The sequence below is a fragment of the Phaethon aethereus genome (genome assembly GCF_964289735.1).
Source record: "Phaethon aethereus genome assembly, chromosome: 2".
NCBI lineage: Eukaryota > Metazoa > Chordata > Aves > Phaethontiformes > Phaethontidae > Phaethon > Phaethon aethereus.
The window spans coordinates 22,156,076-22,175,091 of NC_138582.1; the positions used below are offsets into that span (position 1 = coordinate 22,156,076).

General features: G+C 42.2%; 1 protein-coding gene across 2 annotated transcripts in view; it reads right to left on the reverse strand.

The window, feature by feature from the left end:
* The window catches only part of ZFPM2 (zinc finger protein, FOG family member 2), a gene marked incomplete at both ends in the record, with an annotated part of 319,351 nt that overhangs the window by 142,494 nt on the left and 157,841 nt on the right, over positions 1–19,016 (reverse strand). The gene's annotated exons all lie outside the window — the stretch shown is intronic.

Here is a 19,016-nt window from a genome sequence, read left to right on the forward strand (position 1 = left end):
GCTATGTGCCCTAAGAGATTTTGCTGCTTTTATTTTTTTCTTTGAAATGATGGATATTCAATTAAGAGAAAAATATTGAGTAGCAACATTGCTACTTTAGTTTGCTCTGTACCTTCTGTTTTGTGGCAAACTGCCACTTTAGCCTTCCTGCTGCTTTCCTGATGTCTATCTTGACCAGACGTCCCATGTTGTGTTATGTGAACAAACCCTGGGCCCAGGGTTTGCCTGAAGAGCCATGGCCACAGCTGATTTCATGGTTCCTTTCCTCGTTAGTGGAGAATCATAGAATACCAGGTTGGAAGGGACCTTGAGGATCATCTGGTCCAACCTTTCTTGGCAAAAGCACAGCGTCGACAACATGGCCCAGCACCCTGTCCAGCAGAATCTTAAAAGTGTCCAGTGTTGAGTAATCTACCACTTCCCTAGGGAGATTATTCCAATAGCTGCTTGTTCTCATTGTGAAAATTTTTCCTCTTATGTCCAATTGGAATTTCTTCAGGAGTAACTTGTGCCCATCAGCCCTCATCTTTTCCATGTGACTCCTTGTAAAACTGGAGTCTCCGTCTTTGTAGCCACCCTTTAAATACTGGAACATGGTGATAAGGTCTCCCCTAAGCCTTCTTTTCTCAAGGCTGAACAAACCAAGTTCTCTCGGCCTTTCTTCATACGGCAGGCTTCCCAGTCCTTTGATCATCTTTGTGGCCCTTCTCTGGACCCTCTCCAGCCTGTCCACATGTTTTTTGCATAGCGGGGACCAAAACTGAACACAGTATTCCAGGTGTGGCCTGAGAAGTGCTGAGTGGAGTGGGATAATGACTCCTTTATCTCTGCTGGTGATGCCCTTGATACAACCCGGCGTCCTGTTGGCTTGCTTTGCTGCTGCAGCATACTGTTTGCTCATACTGAGCTGCTTGTCCACCCAGACCCCCAAGTCCCTTTCCACAGAGCTGCTTCCCAGCCAGGTAGATCCCAGCCTGTGCTGCACTCCTGGATTATGTTTTCCCAGGTGCAAGACCTTACACTTGTCCTTGATGAACTTCATAAGGTACTTGTTAACCCCCTCTTCCAGCCTATCCAGGTCTTCCTGCAGGGTGGGTCTCCCTTCTGAAGTCTCCACTTCCCCACTCAGTTTGGTATCATTAGCAAACGTCATCAGGGTACACTTGATCCCATCATCCAGATCACTTATGAAGGTATGAAACAGCACTGGGCCCAGTATCAACCCCTGAGGGACGCCTCTTGTGACAGGTTGCCAGTTTGAAAAGGAGCTATTTACCACCACCCTCTGGGTGCAGCCTGTCAGCCAGTTCCCCACCCACCGCACAGACCACTTGTCTGGACCGTAACTTATCAGTTTCTCCAGGAGAGGCTGTGGGAAACCGCATCAAAAGCCTTCAAGAAATCGAGGTAGACAATGTCCACCACTTGCCACACATCAGCCAAGAGGGATGTGCTCCTGCAAGCCCCTTCACTGACAGTGGGTCTGTGTTTGTATCAACCTGGATTTTTGCTCCCCAGGCCTGGGGCCCAACAGTGCTGGTAAAGACAGAGGTGAAGAAAGTATTGGGAACCTCTGCCTTTTCAGTGTTGTTGGTGACTAATTCACCTCTTGTTTAACAGCGGGCCATATTTTCCTTATGTTTCTGCTTGGTTTTTACGTACCTGAAGAACCCTTTCTTGCAGTTTTTGACATCTCTGGCCAATTTCAATTTAAGCTGACTTTTACTCTTCTAACTGCATCTCTGCATGCCCTGGCAATGCCCTTGTAGTCCTCAACGAGTATTTGCCTGCTTTTCCATCTCTGATACACTTGTCTTTTGGTTTTGAGCAGACTCAGAAGCTCGCAGTTAAGCCAAGGGGGTCCACTTGTTCCACCTACTTCCCTTACCGTGAAAGGGGATGAACTGTTTTTGTGCTTGCAGGAGAGCGTACTTGTAAAACTCCCAGCACTTGCTAGCTCCTTTATCCTCCATGGAAACTTCCCTCCCCACTGAGCTCTGGGCAAGCTGAAGTTTGCTTTTCTAAGATCTACAACCTTTGTCTTAGTACTAACCTTCAGCGCGCTCAGCAGGATCCCAAACTCCACAATATTGTGATCACTGCAGCCAAGGCTATCACTAACTGAGATATTACAAGAGTATTACATGAGTGGAGTAGCAAGGGACTGTCTTACAGGAGGTGTGGGAAGCAAAGGGTCATCCTTCTAGACTTTGAGCCCTGCGGCTGTTTTCTTACTTGAATTATTCTTTGCAGGAATATGGGGCATGGGATAGCCCCATGGTGGGCTAGCCTAGAGGACTGGTCTCTAAGGAGAGTGTGAGCTGGGGCAAAAGCCACAAGGGAGGTACAGGGTTGACAGACATCTGGCTTTGTTCGATTTTTGCTTCACCATCCGTTCTGATTGTGGCAGACTTTCTGCATTTTCAGAAAGAAGAAGGTAGTGTAAAAGGGAACACCTGCTTTGATGTGGCAAATTCTCTGTGAACCTTAAGTCTTTCTCCCCTGAAGCTGTTAGCATGTAAGGCCAAAACAGCACAGAATGAAAATAATAATTTATAGCCCTGGAAAAAATGTTATCAACTTAGGAAAACTGAAAACACTGGTATAAAAAAAAAAAGTAAAAAAAAAAAGTCAGCTGATAGTTATGTGTGTGCTTTTTGTAATGAAATAGCACAAGCATAGCTAAACTTTCATATACCGAAGCCATACAAAAGTAATACATGAGAAAAGGATGCAAATCTAAAACGCCTTTAACTATTCATCATTAGTAGAAATAAGCAAGTGTGCAATGTGTAGAATTAAATGCACAATCATTAATCTGCACAATCAGATTTCCAAGGAACAGTGTTCTCTATGTCTATTGTGATAACAATATTGAACTCTAATTTCTTTTCATCTTTACAACACTTACAGACATTAGCTAGTTATGTCAATTTAAAAAATATTTCTAAATTAATAGGGTACTTGCCATGATTACCCAAATATTGGTCTTATACACAGAAACACACACACAGCTTTTCTACTTATCTTCATGTATTTGTCTTCTCAAATGTGTGATTAACTCCAGAGCACTGAAATCTTTTTGATAATCGCTGAAGATGAATGTATCAGGACAATCAGCAGCATATGGAACACAGAATGCTGCCAGATGTTAACACACTAAAATAAAGCAGAACCATCCATGTACACCGTATCTTGTCTAAAAATAATATACTCATTGACCTTAACCCTATCAAACCAGTCCCATCTTCAAGGTCAAATAAAATAACAAATATTTATCTTCCATGGAGTGGTTTATAGGCTGTACTTGCAGTGTTCAGTGTCACAAAATGCTACGCGTATCTCAGACCTATTGCTTTGAATGAAAGCTGGGGGTGCTCAGCACCTCTCGCTGGTGCTCAGTGATAGGCAAAGTCAAGTCCTAAGTGCATATTAATCACCATTTAAAATTCGTGATTATTGTGTTTACCCTTTCATTGCTTTACATTTTTTCAAAGACCATACATGGAAACAGAAAAACACCTGGTTAAAGTAAAAAATTCAGGCATATAGACCGTGATCTCTAACACATACTCCATATGAAAGTGATTTGCATCTGTTACATGTTTTCTTGAAAAAATAACTTTAACAATCATTGTTATAACAATAAATTTTTGAAGTGATAATATCAACGTAGCATACTACTGCAGCTCCCATGAGGTTGAATACCATGCCGCAGAGGGCCATGGCAGTGAATGCCACCCTCTGAACCTCTTCCCCATGCTTTCAACTATCCCAAAACAGACTTTGCAAGAGCTCCTGTCCAACACCACAGCCAGAGAAACACAGAAAACAATGAGAACATCATGATCGTCTTTCTGCAGAGCTCAGGAGACCTCACAGCTATGGTAGTTAAAGTGAACAAAGAATTAAATCATGAAGTATCTTTGGTATGACTGACGAGGAAAAGCTTATTAAAGGTCAGAAAGGCCGTTTAGTCCCATGTGTGCCACCAGCCAAAGCAAGTGCAGTAGTGTCCTGGCTAAACCACAAGTAGGTGCTACTACAAAGCCACTTTAACGCTGCAACAAGTGCTAACAATTGGCTTGGAAGAGGGAATGCCAGGAATGTTAAGGAGGCACAACCACACCAAGTGCTCTTACATTTGTGAGAGGTCAAGTTTCAAAACATGGATTTTCTTCTCGATTTCCACTGCTGAAGGTGGTGCTAGAAGGTGGAAGCATTTTCAAAAGTAATCCGTGCATGTGCAGTCATCTACAACACACAGGTACCTGTTGTTGTTACTGTATACATTAAAGAGATTTACTAGCACAGAAACAGTACCACAAAACGAGCACTGAGGATGCCCGTGATGCCAAGAGCCTCCTCGCAAATGTTTCCACATCTCACCCGCGGTGCGTTCTCTGTTTTTGAGCCTGCCTAATCGGGGCTTTGGTACCTGATAGTGAATGACTAAAGAAATCAAGATTCAGCTTACTTCCTGAGGCATGCTGTGCCGCCAGATCAAAGTGCACACATTTGGCATCCTGAAAATGCAATACCATTGCTCTCACTTTGCAAATCTGTGACACAGAAACCTGGGACAATGCTCCTTATAAATCAGACAGCATTTCTTAAAAAAGAGGTACAGAATACTCTAGAAATAAAGTCCTAAGTACAGCTGAAAAAAATGCATTGAAAAAGCTATACAGATTTAATATTTGGTTACACGCAGAGTGTTAGTTAGCAAGAAACTGGAGTTGGAAGGGAGACTATTCAGAAGAAAAAAAAACCTGCAGGCAGTTGGGAAGGGACATGCCAAAGAAATATAGCGGCTTACTTCCTTATCTCCCGCAAGCCCTTGTTATATTTCAATTAGATTTTGAGAACGGTATCCTATACTGGTGTGACCAACTGTCTAGCTTGCTGTAACGTCCCATCTGCCATTTTCTACAAAAAACAGTGTCTCATTCTGGCCTTTGAAAGCCAATCTTGAAAGATTTTAGCTACCTGCAGGCATCTCTGGGCAGCTGAACAAGTGAAGTTGGCTACAGACATTTCTCAGCATTAGGGTGCCAAAAGCCACAGGGTCATCTGCTCCGTTTCCTTCCCCCACGCCACGGCTCAGCTGCGCCTACACCACTCCTGTTGCCTTGGTCCAGCCCGTTCTTAAACACACCAGCCACAGATTTACTACAACCTCCTGAATCTCTTCCAGCCTTTCATTCTCATCACCATTAGGAAGCTCTTCCTCATATCTAACCTAAATCTCCCTTGCTGATAGCTATGCCCACGAGTCTGGCAGGTTCATCTAATGCAACCCATCACATCCTTCCACTGACCACGATCCAGGTGGATCCAGAGAGCAAAGGAAACCCTCCACCACAGAAGCGTACGGCGTTAAGATGGTATTTTGACTTGGAGGAGGGGAGGTGGTTTGACCAGAATGAGAAGTGAAAGAGGAGTAAGGTAAAACAAGTGGGTCCAAAAAGAGAAGTATACGTTCTGGAATTTAACAAATATGAGTAACAAGAGCCAATATTTAATGTAGTAAATGCAACTGAATCCAAGAGGAACAAACACAATAAAAGCAAAGAGATAAGACTAAGACATACTATGAGGTTCACAGTGGGATTAAAAATTAGCAATAGCAGAACCAGACCTGCTTCAATATAAGCAGAAATGAAGAAACCAGGATATTTTGGACCTACTATTGTTTTCTGCTTTCTTGCTCTCCCCTTTATGCTAATTTGTCCCAGTTTTCTTCCAAAAGTGAGGACAACAGCTTGCAAGAGGGGGAGAGAGGGAAGAAGAATCCTTCCTCACCTCCCCAGCGCCTCCTTCAGCTCCCCTAAACTTGTTTTAATGTCCTCACACATGGCAGGAGTTCCAGTTTCCTCTTCTAAAAAATGTGGTCACTCATCCCCTAGACTACAGACTGTCATGTGGAAAGGAAAACTTCAAAGAAAAAAATAGTATTTTGGGAAATGTGAGTTGTTTATAAATAAATACATAAGTAATAATAATTACTGGGATATATGACGCTTTTATTAAAAAAAAAATCTCCTATGCTTTTCAGATATAAAATCAAATGTCAAAACCATGATATAAAATACTATTTTGTGACAGGGGGAATTTTAAATTATAAAACATTTTCTTAGAGTGAGAATAATCTACATAAACTATGATATCTCAAATGCTATGTAGTTTATTTTAAATGCATCAGTAGCGTTCGGACTGCTATCCTTCCCTTAGAGCACAGAAAGGACAGTATTTTGTCTATGTTAAACTGAGTTATTCCTTAAATATGTTAAAAGAGCTAAAAAAAAATTTTTTTTGTAACTATATTTAATGTTTCAAAATTTTGTAAATACATTGAACACATAAATGTAAATACACAGAACATTTTGTAAATACACTGAAATTTCTTCCCTTTCTCTCTAGTCTGTGCAATACATGATAAAATGCATTAGTGAAAAGAAAGGGGCAAAAGTTTCTTAGTTCATACTAAGTTATTTAAGAGGGGACATGAATATGAAACAATATCAAATCTGAAGAGGCTACGCATATAATTTATCACGTATGGAGTATCAGCACATGCACAAACCCCTGTAAATAAGACACCTCATCAGGCAGAGCACGAGCTGCGCATCCCTTGCTGCAGCCTTTCCCCGGCCGCAGGGCGCGGGGCTGGCGGGGCGGCCAGCGGTGCTGGCTCCCATGCTCCTCCCGGCGGAGCCCTGATGGCTGGAGCTGGTCCTCTCTTCAGCTCCCCCGGAGTATTTCAAATAAAACTCTGATTTTTAGGACATAATAACAGTCAGTACTTTCTTCTGACTAGAATACGCTATTTTTATATACTCACAAACACATTGTGTACATACATATGTACAAATATATATACTTACTATACTTACAAATTTTTTATATATTTATGTATATATATACATATTCACACTAACTGTACTTACTAGAAATATTGAGGATTTTTTTTCTGTTGATAACATTCAAAAACACACTTTCACAGAATGCAGTTAATTTGGCTTGTAATGAAACAAGTAGAAATATCTTTTATTTCCATCATTCTTGAAAATTTACAGGCTACTTCTCTCGAGCATATTCAGACAGAAAGGGAAATGGTGTTCAGAATTTCAATCATTCCATCACACTCTATGGAAGTGAGCAGCAAGCAGCTGTTGTCTTCACTGAAACCACAGGTCCATTCCTTTACTTGAAGTAACATTTTAATTTAAACATAGACAATCACTTTGAATCTTGTTATTGTTACTATGATATGGTATCTTGGTCTGCACTTTTATTAGCACAAATGAATTTTGACACTTCCAAAATGTGAATTTTCTTTTCGCACCAAAATTTTCTCTGCAGCACACTTTATTCCAAACAAGTGCCCACTATTGCCTCCACAAGTCTTATGGAAAGCATCCGTTGATGTTTTCATAATCGTATGTCATTTGTATGTCCAGACAGTACATCTGGACAACGTACTGAGGGGAACACAAGTGCTACCACAGTTCCACAGGCAACAGCATGATGGTGCTTTTACTCCACTACCAATGTACACTAAGGTTAACTACCCTTGGGCAGGCATAGCTTTATGTGTAATTGCCCCAGAGAAACCCAGGAGCATCCAGGATATTTTATTTTCTAGTGGTCAAAAAGGGAACACAAGCCTCCAGGTCTTTCAGTTCAGTGCCCATTGTAACTACCTAATTCTTGGCTTAAAAATGGAGACACAAGCACCTTCATAGCTTTATGTCTTTGGATACACAAGCACCTTCATAGCTTTATGTTCCACTAAAATGGTGGAGCTAGAATTTCCCATGCTTGTTCTATGAATATGACACCACTGAAAAAAATGTGTCAAGATTTTAGAAACTGAATATTTTTTCAGAGTAAAAAAAATGGTGTTGTTTAACATTTAGTGAAAAGAAGGTTATTTCAAAAACTGCTGAATATTTAAATCTGACATTTTATATCTGCTTAGTCTATAATAATACATATGTTTCACAAATTAGAAATATCATTATAAAAAGCATGAATTTTAAAATTTTCCTCAGAGGACAACATTAATGTTACATTCCTCATCTTAAACATTGATGTTGAACTCGTGCCTGTTAGAGATTTCAGGGTAGTGCGCTACATGAATGACCTTAAATGGAGCTAAATCAATTATTTCTCTTACCCAAAGTTTTCTAATAAACTTCTAAAACTTGTGTTATAAATGTAGCAAAATCTGCAATAGCAAAATAAATATTTGAGTCTTAAAGCCTATGGTACAGAGAAGATTAGACTAGACCACCATAGTCTAGCAGCACAAGAATATGTGGCTACTGCACAGTTTATTGCAGTAGTTCTCTCTAAGCAGCTCACCAGTGCAATATGTGCTCCAGTACACATTGTCTTCTCTCTGCTTTTCCCCACATCCTAAAATGGGAAAGCCTGGCACTTGCAGATGGTGTCTCCCTCTGCTTCTGCTGCCTGGGAGGCCCTGAACCAAATTGTCTTGCCCTTTTTCTGCCATGGGCTCCTGTCCTTGCCTCGGGTCTTCTGCCGGGGCCAGGCCCTCGCTCTGCTCTCAGCAACTCGCTGGCAATGTGCCCCAGGGTACATTCCCACTTTGACAAGGACCTCCCTTCAGAAATGAAGCTTGCTGAAATAGGACAGATAGATAGTTTATTATAGAGTTTTCTCCCAGGGAACTGAGTTTGTTTAATGAGAATGATTGGTAATGTCTACCACTTAATTGCAATAGTATTGGGATAAAGTTTGCTTAATGGAGATGCTTATAGCAAGAACCAACTAACTGAATTATTTTAAAAAAACCTTTCAAAGTGGCCAGTGGTAGTTTTAAACAAATGTTAAAGTTCTGCTGTTTTGATAAACAGGTGTCAAAATGAACCATGGGTACATGTAGCCTTAAAATAGGGCTGTAGCCAAGGAAAAGAGGTTAAAAAACAAAGGTGATATTATGTGAAAATCCCCTACTGACATAATACTATGTTCTGTAAATCATCGACTCAGAAATAAAGAAATTAAAAAGAATAACGTAATTTTAATCCTGTCTTCCTGTGAAAATTTGTGTTTTGTTTGTTTGTTTTTAAAAAACAAACCATATTTGTATGTCGCTTAAACATTTAATATCTTAAAATTAAGGCTATGGTAATGGCACGCAGTACTAATACCAGTGTAGTAACAGCATTTAGAGGGAGGCGCGGGATCAAGGTGCTCTTTCAATGCACTCATGGACCATCCAGGTCTGAGGCTGCACAGGGTGCCAGAGCCTCTCACTGGTAACCCATGGCCGAAGCGAGAGCCGCTGTGTGAGGTGTGACCAGGTGGATGATCTGCTCAGCCTGGTGGCAGAGCTACAAGAGGAGGAAGAAAGGTTAAGGAACATCAGGGAGTCAGACAAAGAGATGGACTCATGGAAAAATGCTCTGCCCTCCCTGAGACAGAAGCAGGAACAGCCACCAGAAAAAACACAAGATGAAGGGGGTCCTGTATGCTCCCCCTGCTTAGGGGAGGATAAGGGAGTAGCTTAAAGAAAAGGAACAAATGGAGGCAAGTCCATCCTTGGGACATCCTCTCCTTGCCCACCTCACCTCCCCAGGTGCCTCTGTACAACAGGTATGAGGCTCTGGATGTGAAAGGACAGTCCATGGATGAAGTGGACAACGGTCCAGATACACCAGAGCTGTTGCCAAGGTCAGAAAGGCCTACCCCACACATCACAACCACCCCCAGAAGAAAAAAAAGACAGGTTATAGGTGTAAGTGACTCCCTCCTGAGAGGAACCGAATATGCTGCAGATACCCTTCTCTTAGGGAAGTCTGCCACCTCTCTGGGGTCCGGGTTAAGGACACCACTAGGAACCTAGCCTGGTGCTGCCCTCGGTCTATTACCCACTACTGCTCTTCCATGTGGGTGGAGATGAAGCTGCAACTCATAGTCCAAGAGCAATCAAAAGAGACTTCAGGGCCTTGGGACAGTTGGTAAGGAAATCTGGAGCACAGGTTGTTTTTTTCTCCTTCCTTCCAGCTGTGGGCAGTGACACAGGGAGGAACAGACAGGCCCTCTCTATTAATGCATGGTTCCGTGACTGGTGCCACCGCCACAATTTTGGGGTTTTTGATAATGGGATGGCCTACATGGCAGTTGGCTTGCTGGCATCAGATGCAATCAACCTTTCTCAAAGGGGGAAGAGGGTCTTCTAGCCCCCATAAGCTATTTGGGCTTATTGACAGGGCTTTAAACTAGACTCAAAGGGGGAGGGGGATGATATCAGGCTTACCCACAACAAGCTGTGGGATGACATGCCAAGGTTAGAGGAATGGGGTGGTAGCGAGGCCCCTCAGCCTGTTGCACCAGAGAAAGACCTCAAAAGAAATAAAGGGTGTTCCTCTAAGAGGGTGACATGGCCAACAGCCCAGCTGAAGTGCCTCTACACCATGCTACACAGCATGGGCAACAAACAGGAGGATCTAGAAGCCACCATGCTGCTAGAAAGCTATGATCTGGTTGCCATTACTGAAACTTGGCAGGACAAATCCCACGACTGGAGTGCAACTATCAATGGATACAGGCTGTTCAGAAGGAACGGATGAGGAAGGAAGGGCGGAGGCATTGCCTTCTATGTCAAGAAATGGGTAGACTATGAAGAGCTGTCTCTGAGGAACAGCCACAAGCAGGTCGAAAGCTTATGGCTAAGAACCAGGGACTGAGGCAACAAAGGGAACATTGTGGTTTGGGTCTACTACAGGCCACCCAATCAAGGGGAGTCTATTGATGAAGTCTTCTTACTCCAGCTACAGAAGGCATTGCACTTGCAGGTTCTTGTCCTGCTGGGGGACTTCAGTCACCCCAGCATCTGCTGGAAAAGTAGCACAGTGAGCTGTATGCAATCCATAAGACTCCTGGAGTGCATGGAGGAGAAATTCCTATGCCAGGTAATAGACAGCCCTACCAGAGGGGATGCCATACTGGACCTGTTGGTCACCAATGCATGTGAGCTAATTGGTGATGTCAAGATTGGAGGCAGCCTGGGATGCAGTGATCATGCACTGGTGGAGTTTGCAGTCCTGAGGGATATGGGGCAGCTGAAGAGTAAAGTCAGGACACTGAATTTTAGCAAAGCAAACTTCCAGCTCATCAGGGAGTTAGTCCATAGGACCCCCTGGGAAACTGCCCTCAGGGACAAGGGAGAAGAACAGAGCTGGCAGATCTTTAAGGACACTTTCCATAGAGCTCAAGAGCTCTCGATCCCCAGGTGTAAGCAATCAATCAGGAAAGAAGGCAAGAGGCCGGCATGCCTGAGTTGAGACCTGCTGGGAAAGCTAAAGGGCAAGAAGGAAACGCACAGGCAGTGGAAGCAGGGACGGGTATCCTGGGATGAGTACAGGGATGCTGCCCAATTGTGTAGGGATGGGGTCAGGAAGGCCAAGGCATGGCTGGAAGCTGAACTTGGCAAGGAACTCAAAGAAAAAGCAGGGCTTCTCTAGGTATGTCATCCAGAAAAGGAAAGTCAAAGAAAATGTACCTACCTTGATGAGTAAGACTGGCACACTGGTAACAATGGACCAGGAGAAGGCTGAGGTACTCAGTGACTTCTTTGCCTCAGTCTTCACTGGCAGTCTGTCTTCCAACACCTCTCAAGGGAATGGACTGCAAGATGGGGACAGGAGGAGCAAAGTCCCTCCCACTGTAAGAGAAGATCAGGTTCGAGACCACCTGGGGAATCTGAACATACACAAGTCTATGGGACCTGATGAGATTCATCCTAGAGTCCTGAGGGAACTGGTTGATGTAGTTGCACAGCCACTCCATGATATTTGAAACGTCACGGCAGTCAGGTGAGAGACTGAAAAAAGGGAAACATTGCACACATTTTTAAAAAAGGTAGCAAGGAGGGCCCTGGGAACTACCGACCTGTCAGACTCACCTCTGTGCCTGGGAAGATCATGGAACAGATCCTCCTAGAAGCTCTGCTAAGGCACATGTAGGACAGGGAGGTGATTCAAGACAGCCAGCATGGCTTCACCACGGGCAAGTCCTGCCTGACCAACCTAGCAGCCTTCTCTGACAGAATGACCACATCAGTGGACAAGGGAAGAGCTACCAATGTCATCTCTCTGGACTGCTGTAAGGTCTTTGACACAGTCTCCCACAATATCCTTTCTCTCTGAATTGGAGAGATATGGATTTGATGGGTGGACTGTTAGGTGGATGAGGAATTGGTTGGGTGGTCGCATCCAGAGGGTAGTGGTCAATGGCTCAGTGTCCAGATAGAGATGGGTGATGAGCGGTATCCCTCAGGGGTCCGTACTGGGACCTGTACTCTTTAATATCTTCATCAGTGACATAGACTGTGGGATTGAGTACAGCCTCAGCAAGGTTGCAGATGACACCCATCTGAGTGGTGCAGTTGATATGCCTGAGGGACAGGATGCCATCCAGAGGGACCTGGACAAGCTCGAAGAATGGATCTATGTGAACATCATGAGGCTCAACAAGGCCAAGTGCAGAGTCCTGCACCTGGGTCAGGGCAACTCCCGGTATCAGTAGAGGCTGGGGGATGAAGGGATCATGAGCAGCTCTGCTGGGAAGGACTTGGGGGTACTGGGAGCTGAAAAGCTGGACATGCTCGCAGCACAGAAGGCCAAGAATATCTTGGGCTGCATCCAAAGCAGCATGGCCAGCAGGTCGAGGGAGGGGATTCTGCCCCTCTACTCCGCTCTGGTAAGACCCCACCTGGAGTCCTGTGTCCAGCTCTGGAGCCCTCAGCACAGGAAAGACATGGACCTCTTGGATTGGGTCCAGAGGAGGGTCACAAAAATGATCTGAGGGATGGAATACGTCTTCTGTGAGGACAGGCTGAGAGAGTTGGGTTTGTTCAGCCTGGAGAAGAGAAGGCTCCAGGGACACCTTCTTGCAGCCTTCCAGTACTTAAAGGGGCTTCTAAGAAAGCTGGGGACAGACTTTTCAGCAGGGCCTGTAGTGATAGGAGAAAGGGTAATGGCTGTAAACTGAAAGAGGGTAGATTTTGACTAGACATAAGGAAGGAATTTTTCACAATGTGGATGGTGAAACACCAGCACAGGTTGCCCAGAGAGGTGGTAGATGCCCCATCCCTGGAAACATTCCAGGTCAGGTTGGATGGGGCTCTGAGTAACCTGATCTACTTGAAGATGTCCCTGCTCATCACAGAGCGGTTGGACTAGATGACCTTTAAAGGTCCCTTCCAACCCAAGATTCTATGATTCCCAAGATTCTATGATTCCATGATTCTGTGTTGCTTCATCACCTGTTCATGTTCTGAAAACTACTTCTACAAGCTGGAAAAATATGTTTTCAGCTTTTTTTGAAACAGGGTGTTTATTCAGATTGTTACCACATCTTGCTATTGTATTAGTGACATGTTTTAAACTAACTCTTTTGTGTAAATGTAAATAAAGGAGCAGAAGTAACTAATTGTTTTTGAAAGAAGCATCTAAACTACAATTATGCACAAGTAAGTTTCAAAAAAAAATTTCTTATGTCATTGCAGTTCCCTCAACTACATGTCTACATAAATGGAGTGAACTTTATAGAAGCTGAGGCAATGTGAGGTGATGTGTTCTCAGAGAGCATGTTGGATGGCTGTGCGGATGTCTACATCATCTCGGCATTTTTTTTTTTTTTAATGTTTCAGTTTGCATGAAGTGACATCAGCACATCACTGTAAGTGTGACACAACGTGCTGTCCAGAAGCACTGTTACATTTATGTCTGCTCCTGTTTGGGACAGAAGAAAGTGGTTTTTAAACTAGTTTTAAACATGAAGAGCCTGACACTAAGAGCAGTAAAAACAAGAAATGCTTTTGTAGTCACTTGAGGTACTTAAAGGAATAAAGCCAGTGTAACAAAGATTAGAATCAAGGTTCATTACATAATATACTATTTTTAGTAATTAAATATAAAAATTGGCTCTGTGCTAATAAGAGCCAAAATCACCATTTACAGGTAAATATCTAAAGATAAAACTGCCTCAATCCTTTCCGTGTTGGAACAAGAGAACCAGAGACTACAACCTGACTACAGCCTGACTACAGCCAGACTACCGTCTGTCTTGGTGGCTATACAGCACCTCCAACCAAAGAGCCCAGAAAACCCTTGCACTGCACTCTAAAGATTTAAAGTTGCTGGCTGCTACAGATACAAGGTTTTTGACCTGAAGTGACCAGCCACAGATTAGCGAGTGAGTAACTTAACTGCATTTTGAACCTTGGCTCCTCAGCCCCTCACACGCTACCCAGTCAAACAGTTGCATGAGGATATCTTCCTGAAAAAGTGTCGCTTTGACGCTGAACCTCCCAGATCCCATTAAAGGGTCCCTGCTGTATCCCACTGCCTGCCTGGCCCAAGCCTCCACACTTTCCTTCCACGGATTCCCTTCACAGCCACGTTGAATCCTCTTTTCCTTATCAGGCTTATACAGGCCTGCCCCACGCGCTCCTCCCTGCGACCAGATGACGAGAACGGGCAGCAGGATCCAACTGCTCATTGTTTTGCTTCTCAAAACCCTGCCATGGGCACAGATTAACACCAAAAACTAGATGGCAGCAGCCAAGGGAAAAGGCCTTTCAGAATGCCTCCACCAACTACCGGAGCGACGGTGTGAGCTCAACATCCGTCATGGGCTACGTGGTTCTGTGATGCTTTTGTTTCCAAGGGCCTCATTGCCACCAAGTTGTCCCCTCAAACAGGGAAAATATTTACAGCTGGGAAAAAACAAGCAAACAGCTTTCTCTTAAATAGGCTGCTAGTGCCTTTATTTAGAGCTGCTTATGCACAGCAGCTACTCTTCCAGTGGTTTGTATGACCAGCCTAGAGGGATCTTCTGCTCTTCTCACCTGCCTGTTCACATTAGACTTGACATTTGTACAAATCCACTTTCCTGTTAAAGACAGGAATCACAAGCTAGGAGTTTCACACTTAGAAATATATTCCTGTCTACTTGTAGGTACCCACGAACTACTGAATTTTCTGTGATGCAGCAAGGCATGAAGTTGGAGCCTTCCTGGTAAAAACAGTGATTAAATCATGCCGCCTTCCTTGTGGAGCTGAGTTCTCACCAACTGTAGATAGAATGCAGTATTGTACAAAACTCTTCATGTGTCTGTTTGTCAAAACAGCAAGTTTATATTAAATCTCAAACAGAATCTGGAAACATGTAGGTGATCTCTTTTTACTGTAAAACAAGAGAACAAGCTCTCATTTTAGAAGTACGCTTTCTAGTCTTGAAAAGATACTCCTGTGCACTTCATTTGCTTGGGACTATCAACTAGTATGGAAGAGTTGCTGGAAAGCAGAAGTGGAAGGAAATGTAAGGCAATAACCTGTATGTCCAGTTGTGCAGATGGATACAAACTATGCATGCAGCTGAGAGCAGAATTTTGCCAGTTTGTCAAAATTACAGGAACAGATCACTAAAGTATCTAAATAGGATATCTATCACTCTTAAGATAATGACATTATCTTAATAAGTATCTATAAATATTTAATAATGACATAAAGAATTCTTAACTTCAGATTGAAATGGGAATTAAATGCGTAGACAAGATGCCTTAAGATCCAAGACTCACTCTTTTTTGTTAAATACAATGTTCTTAAGATTTCTGGTGTCTGCATGCATTGTTTCATCAACAGTAAGAGTAATGCAATGGGGTACATTATTTCATAAGGGGTTTTGATCATTCAGTGTTTCGATCATTCTGTGTTTCATGAGTATTGGCTAACTCCTACATGAGAAAAATTAAGAACTTTATTAGTCATTGAGCTATTTCAAGTCTACCATTAGAGTTTGAATATTCTGCAGTCCTGATGCGGACCTTGCTCTACCATATCTCCTGACAGTGCTGCGGCATGCTATTCCTATTGCAATTGCAAACAGTACTTAAATCATTTTTGTTCAAGGTACCCAACCTTCTACTACTCTGAGATGTATATTGTTAATATACTTCAAGACAGAAACTTGAAAGATCTAAAAAGTATTTGACATCTGGCACGGTGACTCAATTAATTACTGTGCTGAATTAATTAGCTTGTTCCGTCTCCTGAGCCAACTGCAGTGAGACTGTATTCAGCAACACAGCACTGCTTGAAATAAGAAGCACTTCAAGAGGATATTAAATGTACAGGCTGTATACAGTGCAGAGTACAAGGTTAGTAAGTAAGCTGTAACTGTTATAGCTAGGTAATGAATCCTGTGAGGCAGTGTCACATCGCTAACACTGAACTGTAAAGTCAGGTAAGATACTTGTAGTCAGCCACAAAAACTTTCCAATAAGGAGACCAGTTGCAAAAACTGTGATATTTACTCACATGAGGTTCCCTGATTTTTTGTTTACTTTCCTCTCTATAGCAAAAATTCACTTAAAGCTCTTTTCCAAAAATTATTTGATGTTTATAACAGTGCAATGTTTGAAGTTCTCATTCAGAAACGAGCTAAACCTGCTGTCAGCTGCCAATGTGAAAGTTTGATTGAATTCTAGGGAGGCGAGGCTCTACCCAAATGAGCTTTCCAAAACAGAGGTAAATAATTTAAGTAAACAAATGCAATGCCCCTTATGAACAACAGAGAGCATCTATGCTTGTGAGAAAAGTGATCAAATATGTCAAACTAACAGAAAAATCATAAATAAAGCAGAATAATTTCAAGAAAAAAAAAGATAAAAGAAAAATATGTAGAAGCTGGCACTGGGTTTGTGTTGCTTAAACAGTAAGTTAAAGTTCTATCAAAAGGTTTACATTTCTTCACAGAGCATTTTAAAGCAACAAATGTAGGATGACAGGAAACATCTGAAATTTGGGAAAAAGAAACAACAGTCAGAATCACAGAATAACTCAGGTTGGAAGGGACCTCTGGAGGTCATCCAGTCCAAACTCCTGCTCAAAGCAGGGCAAACTTCAAAGTCAGATCCAACTTCGAAGTTAACTCAGATTGCTCAAGATTATACCCAGTTCAGTTTTGACTATCTCAAAGGATGGAGCTGCTCAGGGGACAAAACAATATCGCTGAGGACTACAATTCTGTTTACAGGAACTTTTTCAGATTTCCAAATGTATTTATATTAGTAGGCAAAACAAAAGTAAAATCTTTCAAGTGTTAGAGAAAATAGACTTTATGTTTTTTTTAATTTGGCAAGAAACCGATGTGTGTCTTTCCAGTTTAGTGAGAAAAAAGTCCTGAAGATTTTCATCCCACATCTCTCTGAACTAGGTTGCAAAAGTTGTTCCATCCCCTTACAATCACCAAAGCAAAAAGACAGCTCTGCTCACTGCTTAATTACAAGTTCATTAAACAAGTACCTTAGCTAAATGTTTTTGTTACAGCAAGAGTTTCCCAAATTTACAAAGTAATAACAGACCTTAATATTTGCCTGTGCTAACAAAGGAGAAGCAAGCTCCTGCTAGAAGGATTGTGGTTGCTCTATGTCTCCTTCAGAAAACAAATATGAAATAAAATGATCAACTGCCGACACGTTGCAAATTCATCCTAAGAATAAGGATTGACCCCTTGCAGTGAAGGGTCAATCAACTTCATCTCCCATACTTAAACATTATTTTCAAGTCTTATATACCTGAGGAAATGGTACAAGTGGACAGGGCAATTGGGACAACACAAAGCTAGCATTTTTCCTAAGGTATTATGTCGACTGACTTTGAGCTACACCAGGAGTAAGGTTTCTGTTGCACGAAAGTTGATGAAAGTAGTAATAGTGGAATCTTAGAGAATTATTTGAAATATAGGTAGTTGTCACAAATGACATTATATGAAAAACATTTTGAGAATGCTGATAGACCAAGAATAAAAGAGATGAAGAAAGAAATATGGGGAGAGGTATTCAAATTGTGCAGTTTCCCCTTTCTAAAAATAAGATGCTTTGAGCGTCCAGTACTTTTGAAAAGCCATCCTTTATTCAGGTGCCTGAATGGGAAATCTGATCTGGGTTGGGAATCCTGAACTCTAGGAAACTTAGACAAAGTTTCCATGCCACTTTCTGTAACATCTTATTAGCACCTTTTGATTAATAAATTATGCTAAAGAGTCTACAAAATATCAAGATCTTAAATGGCTGCTATGAACTCAGAATAATGCTTCACTACAATTTTAATATGCATATTTACAGAAAGTAACATGATTACTATCCAGCAAGCCCTCAGAATATATAGATCCAATATATAGATGTAGGTTCTCCAAGGAGGTATTAAAGACTACCAGTTTCTCCCCTTTTCTCCCATGTCCACATAATGCCCCTCTCAGACTCTCCCATCTCTCAGACTCTCCCACATGGTACTTCAGCAACTCAACAATCCTCACGCTCTTCAGGTCCTTGAAGGGCAGGACAATACCCCCAACACTGGGAAGCTCAAATTCTCCATTTACTGCACAGATGTATCTACCCCAAATGCATGTAATACATGTCTGTGAAACAGTTCCACAGGACTTCATGCTAACGCATTCATGCAAAGTCTGTAATAGCAGTGATCCAGCTGAAGATAATGGTTCTTCAGAAGTATCCCACAGGGCAATGCGTGTTCCAAGATTGTCTAAAACCCTTCTTCAAGAGATATTTGTTGCTTTTTTCAATACGGGGTCACCTTTGCAGATATTCTCAGAAAATTAATCTGAACTATATACAAATAGTATTGAAGCTCAGACTTAAAACCAATTCAAACAAAAACGAATGAAGACCCAGGGAGGACATGATTTTCAGCACACTGAACTGAGGTCAGCAAGGCATTACTTATAAGTAACATGGCCCACATACTTTCTGCAATCAGAATGAAAAACGAGGCTAATTAAGAAAACATTATATGACAGGTGCCATTCGATACCTTTGAAAATAATTTTAAACTGATGGAAGATCTCGCAATGTTCAGTAACATTAATATTAAGGCAATTGTAATGAATTTTAGCCTAAACTCATGTAGCTATTTATTTTCTATACTATCCATTAATGTTAATTAAATATTCAG